Here is an 18676-nt window from a genome sequence, read left to right as displayed (position 1 = left end):
TAAATATTTGCTAGCCAATAAATGCGGCACCTACATACACCAGAGCCCAAATGTTTAATGGTGGTCTTTCAAATGTGTGTCCCTTATATATTTGTGCCTTATTTAACAGCCAGAAATCAAGAGGAAGGCTTTTCAAAGATACTTTGTAAGTAATTTATCCCAGGTATGTATAATTTTTGCAGTATGTGTTTGGCTTAGCCATGTGAAAGAAATTGAACACTAGAATTTAACAATCAAGGATTTATTAGTTAAAACTGAATGCTATAATGAGCCAGATGCTGCTACGCTGAAACAGCCATTTTCATTAGCATTTTTAAATTGAAGAGAATTGAATTTAAATTTGGAGTGCCTTGACTTTGATGAGTTAACATTTTAAAATCTTTTAAAATCCATCAAATAAGACAAATTTCCTTTAACTTCAATAGAAGACGATAACACACTGAAATATTAGAATAGGTAAGTGAATTAAAACTTTCTGATATTCAAAAATCTGAATTTCTTGTTTTGAATACTACAAAATAAACTTAAAATGCTTGTGAAAAGAAATGATTGCAAAAATGTGTAGAATATGAAGAATTAATTTTACTTTTGACTGAAAAACTTATAAATCACTCAGATGTAAGAGGCAATGGTGAATGGGAATGGGGAAGGGAATTTTTTTGTTTTGTTTTGTTTTTCCTTTTATCACAGAGAAGGATTTTTAATAATAGCTTGAGTGATTTGATGAAACATCTGAAGGAAACTCCCAGGAGAGGAAGATTATACTGGAGAGAGAGATCTCTATGAATCATTTACACTAACCTCTTGCTGAAGCACAGTTTGCATTTTTAATGAAGTATGATTGCATTTCATAAACAGACCTTTAAAAATTAAAATAATATTGATCCTCATTTAGACCTATTAAAATAACATGTTATACATCTCTTTATAGTTGCTCAGGACAGATTATTATTATTTTCAAACTACACAGTTTTATAATTTCAGATCAAAAGTTTCTTTAAATATGACTGATTAAAATATTTCTGGAAAGTATTTTTTTGGTAATGTAATATATATGAAATGGTTTACAGTTTGGCACTAAGTTTTTTTCAACATAAGCTATCTCTGATAAGTTTCCTTTATTTCTTTTGGTCATATCAGTTTTCTACAAATAAAACAGGTTTATTACTTGAAACATTGAATGTAGCAAAGGAAAGAGTACTGGCTAGGTTTTGAGAAACCTTGGTTCACTTAACAGCCTTATGACTGAGGACAAGTTACGTTCGATCTGTTAGTTTGTCAGTGTTTTTTAACAATATTTCCCTTAATGAGATAAAATGTGTTGTTACTTTGAACTTTTCTGAAATACCACTTTACAGTTGTGTATCATTTTGATACTCTCCTGTGAACCTGAATGTCTCTTCCAGGGATCATAGGAACAATTTTGTTTAATGCCTTCCATATCTCTTACAAGTAGATGACACTGACAGTGTTTCTTTTTCTTTTTCTTTTTTTTTCAGTGAGAATGTTTCTAAGCTAAAGATTTAGTAAAAGAATATAAAACTGCAATGAAGTGTTTCTCTTAGGTAGAAGGATTAGAAATAAAAAGCATGGTCAGATTTAGCATGACAGTCTTTTGAGTGACAGTTTTTTTCCATTTGAAGAGCAACACAATGAGGTGAATAAGAGCACAGACTCAGGAGGCAGAGTGTCTGCGTTCAAGTCCTGTCTCTGCCATTTACTAGCTGTGTGACACAGGGACAAGTTACTTATCCTCTATATCTTTTTGCTGTCTGTAAAATGGGGATAATAATAGTGGCCCTTCAGGGGCTGTTGCGAGGCTTATACATGGGTTATTCTAGATTAGTGTCTGCCACATAATTAAGAGCTGTGTAAGTTTTACCTATTATTATTTTGAATTTGTCTTTTAAAAATTTTTTCAGTCTTTCAAGAAAATGGTTATTTGGGGGAATATTCCCATAGTACAATCAAGTGGGAGAAATTCTATTATGACTTCTTGGGATCAAGTTTTTTTTATGTCTTTTGTACCTTGTATATGATTAGATGATGATACTGATAGTGTTACTTTTTTTTTTTTTTTTTTTTTTTTAATGAAATGGGTCCTAAAGATTTGATGCAAGAATATAAAATTGCAATGGAAGGGCTTCTCTGAGTAGTGGGTGGAGTTAATGCTGGGTCTCTGTTTAGCTTACTGGTTGTTATAGGAATAAGCATAGTACTTGGGGCTTTTCAGAATAGCAAGACATGCAGCTGAGACTAGAGTCACATCCCAATACAGCCCTTGTCTTGGTGTGCTAGAGTCCTCAGAGAGAATCTGTTGCTCTTGATTCACTGGTGGGGGGTGGGGGGCACTCAGTGCCCCTGTTAGTGCCCAGATCAGAAATATGGTGGTGATGGGGGGGGGGAATGTATAACTATAATGGAATATTACTTGGTCTTAAAAAGGAATGAGATACTGATACATACTACAATATGGATGAACCTCGAACACATTATTATACTAAGTAAAGAGGCCAGACACAACAAGGCTGTATGATCCCATTAAAGGAAATGTTCAGAGTTGACAAATCTGTAGAGACAGAAAGCAGATCAGTGCTTTGCCTGGGTGGGGGGTCGGGGGGGAGTTGGATATGATAACTGCTAACAGGCCTCGGTTTCTTGTTGGGGTGTTGAAAATGTCCTAAAATGAGATAGTGGTGATGGTTGTACAACTCTGAATATACTAAGTCACTGAAATGCACACTTTAAAAGGGCAAATTTTAGTCTATGAGGATAATCTCTCAATAAATGTGTTACTACATGTGGAGAAAAAAAGGATAATAAGCCATGTATGTTGTACATGTTCTTTCACCTGATTATGTAGAGGGGATCAGCAGAGCAGAACTAACCAGGCAAGCATAAGTTTGGTATAGTTCAGGAACCCTGGAAGAAATGGAATTTACCCCCTTCCACCCTCCCCTTTAAATTCTTCTAAATTCTCTCTCAAGTCAGAAATTTGGGTGCTGGGTAACAAAAACATACTATCAGAATGTTGCCTTTTTACCATAGGTTGCCATTTATTTGGAGATAAGATGACTCCTTTGTTTTTTAATTTAAAAAATTAAATTACCTGTGGTCAGGCTAACCTGCCTTGATTGCTCTTGAACTGCTGGGCTGCTAATTTGTGATCAGCCTGGCAGCGTCAGCATGTTGAGATCCTGCCTGCTCAGTGAAGGCTTGCTTCCCTGCTGCTCAGCAAAACCAGCAGGGCTGTATGATTTCTGAAGCTACTCTAGGGTAAGAGAATTATTTGTTCTTATTGTTTTATCTTATTATAGTGGCTGTAGGAGAAGATATTATAGAAAATCAGAAAATATAATGCTACAGATTAAACTAGAAGAGCTTAGCCTGACCACATTAGTTTTTTTAAATTAAAAAACAGTGGAGTCATTTTATTTTCAAACAATACAGAGAAGAGTTTCTTCTCCTTGGGAACAGTGCTGACTTTAGGCATAATTAGGAAATGGACAAAGTTTGGTTTGGAGATTTTCCCACTTCTTATGTGACATACTTCCTCTACCTGCACAAGGACCCTCCCCTCTGGCGCTGGCAGCTGGTTAGCTTCACACCTGCCCTACCCCTCAGGTGTTCCATGCAGCAACTTTACCTCTCTGAGTTTCTGGAGAATAAAGACTTTAGTACTCAGTGCTCCTCCTCTCAGCAATCTAATTGAACTATTACACATTAGGCGTTTTACCCTAATGCTCTCAGAATTATTTGCATTTAAAAGAAGGCATAAATAAGTTATAATGGGTAGCCTTTATTGCATGCTTATTATGTGCCAGACATTGTCCCAAGCTTCTTGACATTATGTTAAGGAAATTTATCATTGTAACAGCTCTGTGAAGTAGATATTTCACCATTTTACAGATGAGAAAACCACAGCAGAGAGAGTAATTTAAATGAGGGTATAACACCTAGTGAGTGGTAGATCAGGGATTCAGAACCTCGCATTCAGGATTCACAGCCCAAGTGCTGAATCACTATGCTGAACTACCTCTGTATCAACGTGTACAGACTTCCAGTTGGTAGAGTTCAGGTAATCTGGGTGAAATGCCAGGGAAGGGGGAGATGTTGAATGGGGTGAAAAGAGAGATGCAGAGATTTTTGCCTTGGCTACCTCCTCTGTATCTTCAGGCTTGCCAGCATTGCCTCAAAAATCAGCTTTTTTACGGTTTACTTGCTTTTCCTAATTCCTTTCCTTCCTATTCTTCTAAATGTCTCTTTAAGAGTATTGGTTCTAGAGACAGCCTTGGGTTTAAAACCCGATTTTGTGTATTTTGAGCAAGATACTTAACCTCTCCAAACCACAGTTTTGTTACCTCTAACTTGGGGATAATACTAACACCTACTCTTGCAGTGTTTAAAGAGCAAAGGAGACTAGATCCAGAGCGCTTGGTATACTTCCTGGCATGTCCTAAGTGTTTTTTGCAGTGGCAGGGTTGGGGTTGTAGAGATGGGGTTGGTGGGTGTGTGTAAACAGGTACTGCTTAAATAAGTTATTTTCCAGAGTTAATGATAAGATTGGCATGATGGGCAACAGAACACCTGTTTCAGGAAATGTGTGCAGACTTTTCAAGCACTTTGGATCAGCTCGTATGGCAGATAGTCAGGGTTGATAATTGCTTTTGAAATGATACGTTCAGTATTATAGTAGTTTGAAGCTATGAAATACAAACTGTGACTTAAAATCTTACTCACCTGTGAACTTTTCATAGTTGATAAATGGTAGAGATTAATTTCAGGGAGAATAGAAAGAAAGGCAGATGGATAGAAATGTATATATTTCAAATCACATCAAGAGAAGGTGTTCAGAATATGAAATAAAAATGATTTTTATGTAGTGATAGCACTAGTTTTCCCAGACTCCAGTTACACAATATTTAAAGTTTGTCTTTGCCAGAAAACTTAAAGTAGCAAGCATTTCCCCAATATTACAAACAAGTGAGAAAACACCTTTTTGGGAAAAACACTTTTGTAAAATGTCTTGATTCTTACTGCTAGGTACTTAAAAATCACTTTTTCTAATTATAAAAGGGGTCTATTAAGAAAGCTTTAACTCTTAGGCTGTGTTAAAATCAGAGCTAGTATTTGTGACTTTTTGTTTAAAAATAAAGGTGACATTAACAAAAACATGCACAAATTAAATGAGACCTTAAAATTTTGTTTATAATTCTCAAGCATTTAGGAAGATTCTTGACAGTGAATATCTTATATATTCTTCCTGTTAATGTAACCATTAATTCTGAAAGCTTGGAGAATCTATATATATTCAGTAGCAGACACTATAGAAAAAGTGTGTAGAAGGAATTATCTGAAAAAGACAAATTGAGTGTTATCTTTTTTACAATCCAGTTTGCAGACCTACTTCCATTTTCAATGTTTAGATTTTCTTTCCTTAACTACCATCTTTTTCCTTTCTCCTATCTTAACTACTGCTGTCTTTTAGGATAAAGAATGATCTTTTTATACACAGTCTTCATTAAGAACAAAAAGATTTTAATATAGCATTTGCTTCATTATATTATGCATGTACTAGGGAATGAAAATATTTATATGGATATTTTTAATCAGAAGCATTTAAATTCATTAAAAAAAAACCGATTAAATTATTATTTAGTTTTTCAGGTAAAATATCTTTATGGTGGGAAAACCTTGTTGGTAATTGGCATGACATTTTCTTAGTATTTTTTCTTTCTGTCTACTTTGTTCAGCTTTTGACAGTTACAGAAGATGTCCACAGAATCCAGTCCTCCCAGGGAATTCCCTGGGGTGACTGGCTTTGATGCATCTTGGTTGTTACAGTTGCACAGATCTGTGTGCTGGAGTGATCTGCCGCATGAAACCTGTAGGGTTCTGTACCCATCACTGTGTCCTCACTTCAAGCATTTCTCTACTCCTTTTCCTGGCAGTTTATTAAAAGGAATACTCACTGTACTATCTATTTGGTACCTATATAACTTCAGCTGTCATGGGAGAAGAAAACTGTATCCTAAGATTCTGTGCCTAACAACAGTGCTTGTAGCAACCTAAGGCATTTGATATAAAGAAGTAATGTGATTCTAGCAATAGGTAAAATATATCTTTGTTCCAACTCTAGTTTTAGAGGCTCTATTGATATGTAATAAAAATCAGTGATATTTAATATGGGCTAGTTGGTGGCAAGACTATGATTATATTTGGTAGCTAAAATTAAAAAGTTTTATGGCAAAAGAAAAATAATACTGAATTGTACAAATCAGAGGCAGAGCCTGGTAGGGCATCATGACTATTAAGTGGATGACCACTGCAACTGTAACAAATTAATGTTTTTCCTGTTCTGATACCTGATAGAAAAGTGTTTTGTTTTGTTTTGTTTTTTTTGCTTTTTCCCTTAATCTTTGGTTTTTGGGAGTAGGGAATAGATATTTTGAAGGCACAAATGTTTTAGAGTTTCATTGGAATATTTAGTAGTTCTGAAGGGGACTGGAGTTGGTTATCATGGAATCTTAAAAAAAAAACCATACTGTTAGTCAGTATGATTTTGGAGACATTTAAACACTGTAACTTCCCTGACGAAAAATGGTAGGCATTGATAGACTGATCTTTTTCAGTCACCTGCTGCAGAAAAGTCACAGAAGATCAAATATTAATGCTAAACTGGTACTGTGCGTAAGGATGAGCTACTTTAGTTAAGTTCTTTGCAGAAGTTAACAGTTGTCTAAGGTTGTTGCAAACGAATCGAAGCTAATTGATTTCTCACAATGATTAGATTCTTGACATTTTAATTAGAAATATTACTAGCAATATTAGATAGAAGAAGGAGAGAAGACTGCAGTGATAATAGCAGAACAGCAGCAACCAGGACTACTGCTACCGATGAAGAGGAGGAAGAGGAGAAGGCACAGAGAGGGATAAAGGATAGACTGCAGATCTGGATCTGTTTCAGGGTTAAACCATGTCCTGAATGGGCAAGAAGCTGCTGAAAGAGCCTGGACACTGCTCAGTTAAAAAAAATGCCTACTGGCTTTTAAAAGACTACTAGGTTTCTGACACTCATCAGGCAGGGGCAGATTCTACACGTGCAGCACTGTACCACCACAGTTAGCCCTCATCGTCTCTTACCTTGACTGTTGCAGCATTCATTCCATTCAGTCAACAAATCCTTACTGACTGATAACTATATGCCAGACACAGTTCTAAGGAGTAGCAGCCTAATTCCTTTCCCGTCTTCCACTTTTGTCACTCTAAATCTATTCTTTACACAGTGCGAGTGCTTTTTCAGAAACAGATCACATCGTTCTCCTACTTAAAATGCTTCAGTTTCTCATCCCTGTAGGGCTAAAATATAGATTTCTTTCCATGGCCATATGCCAACATGGCTGGCTCCTCTAAGTCTCTGATGTGACCTCTGACCATTCTCCACCTTGCTCCATTAGCTTCAGTCACATTGGCCTCCTTCCTTTCTGTCGTTTGAGGAATTGACAAGCTAATGCTCACCTAGGTGCATTAGTTTATCATAACCCCTTGCCCGGGATGTTCTTCCATCAGGTTTTTGCTTTGTTTGCTCCATCTTATTATACTCTAGATCTCATTTCAATATTGCTGCTCAGGGAGGCCCTCCCTGACCACCAGTCTAAAGTAGCTCAAACTCTACATCACCTTATCTTGTTTTAGTTTTGTGAAAGCAAAATTATGTTGTTTGCTTATTTACTTATGTATTGTTTGATGCCTCTCTTGACTAGAAATTCCATAAAACCATTGTCTACAGTTGACTTCCTAGTGGCAGGAATAGTTCTCAGAACATAGTAAGCTCTCAAGAAACATTTTTCAAATGAAAGAATGAGCTTGCAATGATCTCCTCCTCTAAATGTCTATTAGAGTCAGCCACTGCAGTGAAGTTGTCAGCTTGAGGTGGTTAGGAATACTGGGTCTGGGTCTTAAATCCTGACACCATTTACTGCTTGTGTGACGTTGGACATGTTTACTTAACTCCTCCAGCTCTTAAATTCCTTATCTAAAAATTGTGATAATAATTATTACTGTTATACCCATTTTATGGAGTAGTTGTGATGATTAAAGGAATAGGTGATTAAATACTTATAAAGCAAGTAAAACAGTACCCGGCATACAGCTTACTAGATCTTGGTAAATGTTAGCCATTATTATTACCACTATCTTTCATGTCTGTGAAGTGCCAGCTTAGAGATCCATTTGTTTAATTTGTTCCTCTGTTAAAAATATGTATGTACTGATACCTCATTATGAAATCGTTACCAATTTGGGCCTTCCAGGAATGGTAGTTTTGATTGGATAAGAAAAGAAAGGAGTAATTTAGGAAGGTGGGACTAGGTAGGATGAGGTCCATTAAATGCTTGAAGTTTAAGCCCTTGGGATTGGGAAAAAGGCCAAAAGGGGAAGTTGAGTAAACACCAGGTTTTCCTACTTGGAGGCAGGCTAGTATGGGATACAAACCCTTCACCTTGGTTTATAACACTGTGCTCTAACCAACTGAGCAACTGACCAGCCTCTACTTGGAAGTATTAATGAGAGTCTTGTAGTTGGGAGGCTACCAAAAACTGCTTGTTAAGTTGCTAATGCTGGAATTAATACATGCATACTGATATAGAAAGCTATTGCTTTTAGCTTCTGACACTTTTTAGTTTTGTTTCCCTAATCCATAGGGTTCTGAACCTATGCTTGGGTTGGAGAACAAATCTTGTATTTGGAAATGAAGAGCAAATCTGATGACAGTATGGAGAAAGGATGGAAGGAGAACAATACAAGAGATAGGAACATGACCCATGAGACTGTTGTGGTAACTGAGGGTAGAGATGAGGAAGCTCTGAACTAAGGCAGTGATGGTGTAAGAGTGAATGGAGAGAGGGGATCTGTGAGGTATGGGACTGAGAGAAGAGTCTAAGAAAATTTTCAGTTTTCTGACCAGGTGAAAGAGGACCACAGGTTTGAGTCTCAGCTCCACCACTTCCTAGCAGAATAACTTTGGTAAGTTACTTCGTTTCTCTGAGCCCAGTTTCATTGCCTGTAAAATGGTGGAGGTAAATAATGGTGTTTCTTTCACAGAATTGACTTGAGGTTTAGATGAGATTATATGTAGTTGTGTAATATAGAAAGTGATTAGTAAATATGCCTTTTCTCTTATTATCTTTAGTAACAATTAGGATAGGGAATAATATTAATGAGACAATGAGATTATGGAGTAAGGGAGGATAGATCTTGGGGGTAAAATATGTATGAGATATCCAGTAAGAGAATTCCAGTTTGCTATTTGTATATGGGCTTTATCAAGCTTAGGAAAGAATTCTGGGACTAGATAAGGTTATAATTATAGATGAGTATCTTACATATAGAAGATACTCAATAAATCTGGCATGCATACCATGCCTTGATTTATCTGTCTTTCCAAAGTTGTTACTAGTAACAAAAAAAAGGTGGGGTATTAAAAAAAAAAAGAAAAAGGAAATTCTTGTGTGAGCTGTCACCATCTCTGGCCTGGTTACTTTAGGAAGTTCTTAACAGGTCTTGTGCTTGTTTCTCTCAACCCCCACACTCTTTTCACAATACAGTGGGCAGAGGATCCTTTTAAAACTGTATACGGAGGTCTGATAAGGTTATTTCCCTGCTTAAAAACTTCTAAGCCTTCTACTAAGAGGATGGATCCTATTTGTCCTCTCCCTGAGACTTTGCAATGGCCTGGCCTTTCACTCAGTAAATAAAAGCCAACATTCTTTCTTACAATGCCATCTAGGCCTTCTCTCCCCGGGATCCACCTAAATTACATCTTATTAGGTTCCCACAAGAAGAAAAGAGTACTTTTCCTAGAAGAAAGGGGGCAGAAGGAGGGTGCTTTTTAGATAGACAAAAGCTATAATCAATCTACAATTTCACATTATAGATATAAGCTATTTTGATAGAAATATTAAAAAAGTGCTTAGATAATACCCTGAAGGTAGCAAATAATCCTGATTGTGAGAATCAAAGAAATCTTCACAGAGGTGACATTTACACTGGACCTTTCAAAAAGAGGGATGTTGAAAAATAGAAAAGAAAGGGAATATACTTTAGATGGTGGAAAAGTGTGTTTGCTGAGACATGGAGGTTGAGCATGGTGGAGAAGGGGCTGAGGCCAGAGGTTAAATTCTTTAAATTAGAGTATTAAGGAGTTTAGATTTTACTCAGTGGACAGTGGAATCCAGTAGGAGATTTTAAGCAGGGAAATAATCTCATCAGACCCCCATTTGCAGTAGTTTAGCTAGGTGATTGCCAGAATTGAACCAGGCCAATGGTGATGTGGAATGGAAGGGGATAGATTGGAATACATTCAGGAGATAGAAATGAAAATACTTAATAATAGCTGGACATACCAAGTATCAGTAGATGGGGGAAATTTAACCATGGAAATAATTAAAATGGCTTAGGGTAGAGTGGTAAGGATTAGTAGTGTATACCTGAGAGTTTCTGTTCACTGCCCTACTTGACTGGAGGTAGGATAAAGTGCATCTGCAGCACCGCTGATGTCAAGGAAAAATCAAATTGTCCTAATATGTGATTCCTATTTTCTTACGTTTAGTTGATTTTGAAGTTTTTCATTTCAGACTATGGGCATTTTTCTCCAAGATCCTGTACCTCCTCTTTATTTGGTCTCAGCAGATTTTAAAAAGTCTTTTAGAATAGGGACCATACGTTTTATTTCTTTTGTCTCTTAACACAAAATGCAATATAGAACTGTGCACATTTTGGCTTGCTGAATATTGTTAACTGTGTTTTTGTAATTAATTATTTATTTAAAATTTCTCACTAAAGTCTGAAGGTGATTTCTTTTTGACCATGTCGTGAGCTATTTAGATCAGTTTGTGTTCCCTATTATTTAATGACCAAATGGTACACCTGATCATATAATTTTCTTCATCAGAATTATTTGATTCGTAATTTACCCATCTTGGGCTAGCCGGTTAGCTCAGTTGGTTAGAACGCAGTTACTGACAACACCAAGGTCAAGGTATGGGCCAGCTGCCAAAAAAATAATTTACTCATTAGTTATATTTCTATGTACAGGAGTTTTAGGTAGTGAGAATGTTTAAGAATGCAACTAATACAGTGTTTGTGAAGAGTTGTAGTATTAGAAGAATTGTATCTGGAGAAAGTTCTGTTAGAAACATAAAACTGAATTCTCTCTGTAGTTAGACTAGACCTCATAATGTTATGAGTGGTGTGATATAAAACCCTAACTACCCATATGTGGAACTTAAGTAATTTACATTTTCCACAGCAGAGTTTTCTCTAGTATTGTAGCAGGACATAGAATTCTTTGCTTTTCTTTAAAATGTACTTGAGCATTTACTTAAGGGCAGCCTTAGTGATCTTTGGGTGCAGTTTGAGTAGCAATTTAATTTTATAAAGTCCTTTGGGCTTTAAGTTAAATGAAGTAGAATTACCTCTCAAATATATGTTCACTGTCACTTGTAGAGCTTTTCATTTCACAGCCTCAGTAATAAAATCAATTTCTGGGACTCTGTCTATTTTCATTCATTCAACCAGTATTTATTGGGCATCTACTGTGTTTCATACACAGTTCTAAGTCCTAAGGAAGGAGCAGTGAATGAAACAAACCGAAACATCCCTTTATACCTGGAGTGAACATTCTAGTGGAACAAAACAGACAATAAGAAACAAGTAAAGGGCTGGCCCCGTGGCGCACTCGGGAGAGTGCAGTGCTTGGGAGCACAGCGGCGGGAGTTCGGAATGGGCGGTGCGCTCACTGGCTGAGCTCGGTGCGGGCGAAACCACACCAAGGGTTGCGATCCCCTTACCGGTCACAAAAAGACAAAAAAGTCTGTGTCCAGTCCTATTTCCTGAAGTGTTTCTCCCGGGGGGGGGGGGGGGGGGGGGGATATAACTACCACAATTACTTGAAGTTGATACGACAAGCAAACAGAAAGGACATTGTTGGGGGGAGGGGGGGAGGGAGGTTTTGGTGATGGGGAGCAATAATCAGCCACAATGTATATCGACAAAATAAAATTAAAAATAAAATAAAAAGACAAAAAAAAAAAAAAGAAACAAGTAAAGACTTGTTGATAGTGATAAGCACTATGGAGAAAGATAAAGCAGGCAAGGGGGAGAGGTTTGCTGGGTTTTGACTGAAGGAATGGTGATGGTGGATTTAGAGTGATTGGGGAAGGTGACATTTGAACAAAGAAGTGAGGGAGTGAGTCTAGTGAAGTAAAGGAAAAAGATAAATCTTGGTAGACAGAATATCCATGAGGCCTTCTTTGAGTTTTATTTTATCAGTTAGCTCTCCTTGATAAGACTATGGATGTATATGCCAAGAAACTTTATAAAAAGTGAAATATATATCAGTTGGAATAAAAACAGTTGAAGAAAAAAAATCACATGAATTCTTTTCTTGACTTTGCACTAGTATTAAAAATATTTGTGTGTTGGGCCGAGCCCGTGGCGCACCCGGGAGAGTGCAGCGCTGGGAGCGCAGCGACGCTCCCGCCGCGGGTTCGGATCCTATATGGGAATGGCCGCTGCACTCACTGGCTGAGTGCCGGACACGAAAAAGACAAAAAAAAAAAAAAAAAAATTTGTGTGTGTGCATGTGTGTCCTGGGCATGTGTATGGTTTTACCAAGGCTACCCACGTTATTATTGTGGAATGTTCTTATAGAGGAAGTTGTAATTGGTAATTTGAGTTCAGCGTCAGCCTGTGTTTATTGTGCCTTTTGCTGTTAGATCAATTACCATGTTAAGTACTGGGAAAGATAGAAAAGTATAAGACATTATGTTCTGATCAGATTGGCCAGACTGTCATCTGTACGGATATGGTAAACTAAACCAGTGTAGTTGAGTGGGAGGAGTACCATGATAGTACTCAGGAGATGTGTGAAATTTAGTTCTGGTTCTATTTTGTGACCTTGAGAGGCAAATGGCATTCTTGGTTAAGATCTTGTACATTATATCCGGTCTTCTGAGGCTCTAATCCAAGTTCTACTACTACTAACTGTGTGACTTTGAGCTGTATTCCAAAGTCAGTTTTCCTTTCTTTTACCCTTTACCTTCTAACCCCAAAGCTTAACATTTAATGTCTCACACCTTTTGACCTTGAGAATCCAAGGAATAAAAGCCTAGGATTATTTTTATTTATTTATTAGGAGGAGAATGGGACCTTGAGCCTTTTGGAAAAAAGCTCTGTGATTCTATTTGTCATGAAGTTCCCTTTTTATAAATGAGTGTCATGCCTTGTGTACTATCAGTCTGGTATTCAAGTTGTCTTACTCTTAGAAGAGGTTGTAAAGTATTGCTCATCCAATATGAAAGCAATACAGTTTTGTGTTTTGATACTGCATGCAGAAAAGAGGAATATATATGTATTATTTATGTTACCAGGCAAATGGGTCCAGCTGCCTGCTCCCTTTCAAAAAGAAACACACTTAAAAGTCAAATGTTGGTGAAAATGGAAGTCAGCTTTTATTCAGGAATACCAATGACCTGAGGAGAAGTTTTAGGCTAACCCATCTCTCTGGTAACCTGAAGGAGAATGGCCAGACTAAAACCATCTGAAAGACTCAGGTTTAGTGAGGGGTTTTTAAAGAGGGGGCTGAGGGAATGGAACGTAGGAAAATGAAAAGCAGGAGGGAGGGGCATGTGAGCCACGAGGGCTTCAAGTCTCAGGTGCAAGGTCTCACCAAGACTCCATCTGGTTTCTGCTTCCGTCCTTGCTGTTATCTCATGATCCTGCTGGAGTGGGGGAATCAGCATAGCTTTATTGATGTCTTCCTTGGTTTCCCAGGGTCTGCAAGTTTGCAGCTTCATTTACATTCGTGTAAATAATGTCATCTTGCTCCATAACCAAGATTCAGAATATCAAATAACGACGGGAAAAAGAGGAAACAGTAAATGTATGCCAAGAAAAAAATCTATGTCCTTTAAAAATCTTTTAGAGCCCATGTGATTTTAGGTCTCAACATGGCTTCAGTCTTGCTAACTCCAACATTTGTAAATGTTGTTTTCTTTAGATGCTGGTGCTTTATTTTCAATTATGCGAATAACTTATTGAAAGCTGCATATTTGTTATATCTATTTTAAACAAGTTGTATTAAACTTACACACATTTAATTTCTGTAATACGGTTGTCAGCAATATATCTTAGGAGGATTACTATTGAATTGATGAAAATAATATCAGCTACAATATGTACCCCAAGAAGGTTTTTTTCCCCCTTTAGACTCTGAGAATAAGGTTCATAGACAACAACAACAACCAAAAAAACCCTTAAATCTTCAAGGTTACAGTTCCTTTGCCTTGTATGAAAAAGCAAATTCCAAAAGTCCTAAGTCTATGTTTCCATTGGCCATTGAACATATTAGATTGCTACTCAATACTGTGAATTTGGCTAAATATCCTCCCAAATTAGCGGAGTGATTTTATATACCAATTCAGCTGTACAGCTTTTGCTCCATGTAACTCTGAGAAAATTCCTGAAGAATCAGCCAGAGAGAGATTCCCTTTTGGAGGAGGTGTCAGAAGGCCTAGTTTTGATTTCAGATGGGTTCAAAGTGCTTGAGAAGACTGTTTGCATTGCATAATGATTCTAGAACAGTGGTTAGGTAAACAAGTTACTGAAAATAAATATGATGTATTGATTTTCTACTGTGGAAGCACCGTGTGCTATGGAATGTCATGTTGTAATATTTGATTTTCATTATTGGGTGTAAATAAACTGAATCCTTTGATATACATATTACATTAGGATGGCACTGTTCACCTTGAAAACTAAGTCTTTTTCATTATGTTCATGCAATGTAATAATATAAATTTATATTAACAGCTGTTTGAATTGAATTATTATTATTTTTTTGAGGAATAAACTTTAAATTTTACTTTATTTTAATTGTTAAGTATGGGACAAAGGCATTTTCTCCTTATCCTTAGAATAATGTATGTATAATTGTTTTATTGCACGTATACTGATCAACATGTCAGGTATACTGTCAAAGCTAAAATCTTTTCCTTTTAAGCTGTTATTAACTGCATTAAATCCAACCCCCTTTATTCAGCTTCATTAATTGAGCTGATATTTATTAGTGTCTACTTTGTTCCAGACGTTTTATTAACTCTTTAGGATTCAGTGATGAACAAGAAATTTTTCTTGCCTTCATAGAGATAGAAGTATGAAAGATGAGATAGATAGTTAACAAGAAATTACAGGAATGTGTGGTAAGTGTTCTAAATGGAGAAGCGGGTTCTCTTGGGTGTATCTATCAGGAGCACCTGACTTGGAGCAAGAGACGTCTAAGTTGAGACCTGAAGAATGACGAAGAGTCAGCTGACTGAAAAGTGGGTATAGCAATACGGGGAAGAAGGAAGACTATTCTGGGCAGCCTTCAATGTGCAGTAGCGCAGAAGCAAAACAGAACAACAAAAAGCAGGTAAGGAAGCAAAACAGACAACATGGCTCATGACAAATAACATAAAAGTTTCTAATGTCCGGAGCAAAGATTTGAGGAGTGAGGTTGCAAGGAATTTTTAAAGCCATTAAGAATTTTGGATCCCATTCTAAGGACACTTGAGAAATGCCTGAAGGATTTTAAGCCATGGTTCCACAGGATTGGGTTTTCTATTTACAAAGGTCACGTTGGTTGTAGTTGGAAAAAAGGGCATATTTGGGGTAGGAAGCCAAAGGCTGAAATGTGAGCCAGGACTGGGGCATTAACACCGAGGATGAGGGGCTGGCTGGTTAGCTCAGTTGGTTAGAGCATGGTGCTAATAACACCAAGGTCCGGAGTTCGATCCCCATACTGGCCAGCCACCAAAAACAAAACAAAACAAAACACGAGGAATGGATAGAAATGGATGGATTCAAGGAATACTTAGAAGATAGAACCTACAGAAATCGATGATTGAAGGAAGAATCAAGGATTCTTCTAGGTTTCTGGCTTGGGCAACTGGTAGATGATGGGGCTTGTGTCAGTTATTGATTTATTGCCTCTCACCTCTGAGCATGCGAAAATGAATCTGGACCTTTACTTTTCCTCAGCAGCTGTCATGATGTTAAGCTTTGTCAATAGAGGGCGGTGGAGAGACATTGAAGGACAGGAAAAAGTCTTATTTGCTGGTTCAGTGTGCTTGCTGGGCAGTGTGCTTACTGGGACTTCTCCAGTACCCAGGCTTTTGCAGCTCTCAGCGGCCAGCAACCTCCCCACTCCCCACTCCTCCAAGGCAGTTTTATAGCAGAGTGTCTCCAGTGAGACACTTCTTGCAAACAACTTTCCTTTGCATTTCTGGCAAGTTCCAGAGGATGGGTTTTCTGAAGTTCTGCGGATGTGAGCCCTTTCCAACAAGGTCTAGATCTCAGCCCTAGGGTTGAGGAGACTCTTCCTTGGGCCTTCTGCCTCAGCCCTAAGGGTAATCACAATTATATGTTTTGTTATATAATGTTATATTTGCTGTTATGTTTTATATTATCTATTGCCGTATTCTTTAGAGGTCTTTTTACTTCCTCCTAGCCTACTAGTCTATTCCTTATTACTGCAGTCTCCTGTTACAGTTAATGATTTTTTATCTTAAAAACTTTCCTTGTTCAAATTACTATGTGGTTTTCTCTCTCCTGATTGAACTCGGGCTGATACAATGCCCTGATATCATCACAAAGAGGGAGCACATTTGGGGAGAGGGATAGATAATGAATTTGGTTTGGATGATAAATTTTAAGTACAGGATACCCATGTGGAGATATTAAAGAGCTTTTTATATATGGGCTTTGGAATGAGCTCTGAAGACCTGAATTAGAGATTGCCCAGGAAGAATGTGAAAAAAGAGACAGCAGTAAGGCCCAGAATAGAGTCCTGTAGGTCATAGCTTATTTGGATGAAGAGGAGTGCTGAGGAAGGCTTAGTAAACATGATTACTGACTGTGCTGCTGTTAGAATACTGGGCACTGTGGTAGGTGACAGCTAGAAAGATGATCTGAGCTGGGGAGAGAGGAGGAAGAAGCTTGTTAAGTGTATTGCAGTGAGTGGTAAGTGTCAAATAAAGGTATGGATAAAGTGCCAGAGACTTCTGCCTGAGGGATGCTGATCCTGGGTCCCAGAGGAGGTAGATCTTGGAGGGGTGCAAATTTCCCCCATGGAGAGAGCCTTCTGAACAGAGGGGACAGCATTAACAGTGGAGGGAGGAGGGACAAGAGTGATTGACAGGCCAGTTCCACAGTGGGGTCACAGATTGCCACTTGAGTTTGGGGTGGAGCTTGAGTTTGGAGTGGGCACACTTTCCATATAGGTGTTTACTCCGCATCCCTGTGTTCCATAGTGTACTTCACTCTCATGTCTTGTGTATAATTCAATTAGTGGCTTTATAAAATTTCTGCAGAACCATTGCTAGTTAACAACAACCTAAAACTATTTAAAACTTCTGTTTAGTGTCAACATTTTGCTTAAGCTTTCATTGAATATGAGCTTTGAGTGTTGTAGGTTAAAGTGTTCTACAAGAGAAGTCGAAATGTACTGCACCCAGTGCGACTTCATTGGGTTTTATTCCCAGGATTGAATAATCTTGCCTGATGCCTGGACATTGATAAAGTTCAGAACTGTTTACAGTTCATATAATCTTTTCAACTTGCAATTCTTTTTGAAAAGTTCAACAACTAAGGAACTAGAAGTTCCTCAAAATTGTATGATTGCTTTCTCAATAACTCACATTTCTGGAGATACAGGAAATAAAAGTATGATAAACTTTTAATTCTTTGGAGGAAAAAAAGTGGCAATTCAGCCTTAAAGCTCTCTGTGATTTCTTCTCTGTGAATGTTCTTTCTTTTTCTTTTTCCTCCCCTTCCTTGAATATACAGCTTATTTCTTAGTTTTCTAGTCTTTCCCAGAAGTTTTCTGAATTTGGTCTTACCAAAGTTCTTTCCTAAGATAAATCTGTTGTAATGCTGATATGCTTTCACTGGAGACTTTCAAGTTGCCCCAAAAAGTGAAAAAAAAAAAAAACCCACAAAAAACAGAAAAAAACACGTCAGCAAACATTCATTTGAATTTATCTTAAGATCCTGATTGAGGAAGTCCCTTGGCAGGAATGGCACTCTCTGATCCAGATATTCTCCTGAAAGGTCTGCTTCTCAATCTTCAGAGGAAGGATGAATATATTCTCTAAAAAAAGATTAGAAGAATAATCATTTGCTTTTTCAGAAAGAAGAGTTAAGCCATCCTTTATTGGCTAGGAATTCTGGGAATTATACAAGAAGGAAGCTAAGAAGGAAAATGTCAAACTGTGACCCTCTGAAGGTTTTAGTTTTTGTTTTTCTCTTGCTTCCCTTAGATGTAACAGACATAAGGGAACTCTTTGTTTTTGTTTTTACCAAGTGTTTATGTAAAAGACTGTTGAGAGACCAAAGGAAGCAAGACTCTTAGGGCCATTTTCTTTCCTGTCTATATCTTGGGTAAAAGGACAGAAGTTGAAGTGTGACTCTTCTGATAATTACCTCTTTTGCTCTTCTAGGTTACAAACCAAAGGCAAGAGCCATTTCCAGATTATTATATTTTTGAAATTTTTGGATTGTTTCGAAGGTTAATAAAATATTTCATGCTAGCGATTTATTGAAAAGTTAAAAGAAAAACATGATGCTCAGTTAATCT

At 37.4% G+C, this 18676-nt stretch overlaps 1 protein-coding gene and 2 non-coding genes across 5 annotated transcripts in view; all 3 read left to right on the top strand.

Annotated features, from left to right (window-relative positions):
* Positions 1-18676, top strand: part of RERE (arginine-glutamic acid dipeptide repeats) — a 397225-nt gene that overhangs the window by 47984 nt on the left and 330565 nt on the right. The gene's annotated exons all lie outside the window — the stretch shown is intronic.
* On the top strand, positions 2250-2388 carry LOC134385385 (small nucleolar RNA SNORA3/SNORA45 family). Its single transcript, XR_010024363.1, has one exon. It is a non-coding gene; the product is annotated as a small nucleolar RNA SNORA3/SNORA45 family (small nucleolar RNA).
* TRNAI-AAU (transfer RNA isoleucine (anticodon AAU)) lies at positions 15775-15848 on the top strand. The gene has a single exon. It is a non-coding gene; the product is annotated as a tRNA-Ile (tRNA).

Source organism: Cynocephalus volans, chromosome 8 (genome assembly GCF_027409185.1).
Source record: "Cynocephalus volans isolate mCynVol1 chromosome 8, mCynVol1.pri, whole genome shotgun sequence".
NCBI lineage: Eukaryota > Metazoa > Chordata > Mammalia > Dermoptera > Cynocephalidae > Cynocephalus > Cynocephalus volans.
This window is presented reverse-complemented; position numbering and strand designations above follow the sequence as displayed.